We start from the raw sequence: 648 nt of genomic DNA on the forward strand, positions 1-648 counted from the left end.
ACCCTGATTCAGTTTCCCCTAACAGGATTTTAAAGGTCTTGTGACATTTTTTCTTATTCTGGTGGTCCCTCAGATTTTCAAGTTTACTTTGACGTTTTAAATCAATCTGTGGTTAATTTGTTTTGTTTTTATTCTTTTTTTTTAATTATAAACAACAACATTAAAGGATTTTTTTTAATTGCCCTTAATTTTCCTGCACAAATACAAGTATTTTTTAATTTTGGAGTATTTTTTTTTTATCTTTATTAATCTACCTATTTCTTAACTAGCCATCACAGTAAATCTGAGAGTTTTGTGTTTGTGTATGCTTTATTAAGGAAGAAATTGAAAATAAAGGGGTTTATTAATGTTGCCGTAAGTAACAGACATAGTAAATGGCCAGATCAGGAGTAAAAGTCAGGAATGGCTCCAAGCCATGCTCTGTTCACCTGCACTGTACTATGATAATGAGCACACAAGCTGGCACATAATTGATATGTTAACATTATTTTATGTGCTATTATTTGTACTTACTAGCAATAGTAATAAAAGACTGGAATTATGTCAACTGAAACTTACCAACCAATCTTTCGAAAAATTCACCAAGAGTTGATCAACTCTGAATGTAATGTTGTAGGAAGTCTCTGAAGATGAAAAGAGTAATAGAGA

General features: G+C 31.0%; 1 protein-coding gene across 1 annotated transcript in view; it reads left to right on the plus strand.

Annotated features, from left to right (window-relative positions):
• Nucleotides 1-648, plus strand: part of VSNL1 (visinin like 1) — an 83,248-nt gene that overhangs the window by 33,475 nt on the left and 49,125 nt on the right. The gene's annotated exons all lie outside the window — the stretch shown is intronic.

The sequence above is a fragment of the Pteropus alecto genome, unplaced genomic scaffold (genome assembly GCF_000325575.1).
Source record: "Pteropus alecto unplaced genomic scaffold, ASM32557v1 scaffold61, whole genome shotgun sequence".
Taxonomy (NCBI): Eukaryota; Metazoa; Chordata; class Mammalia; order Chiroptera; family Pteropodidae; genus Pteropus; species Pteropus alecto.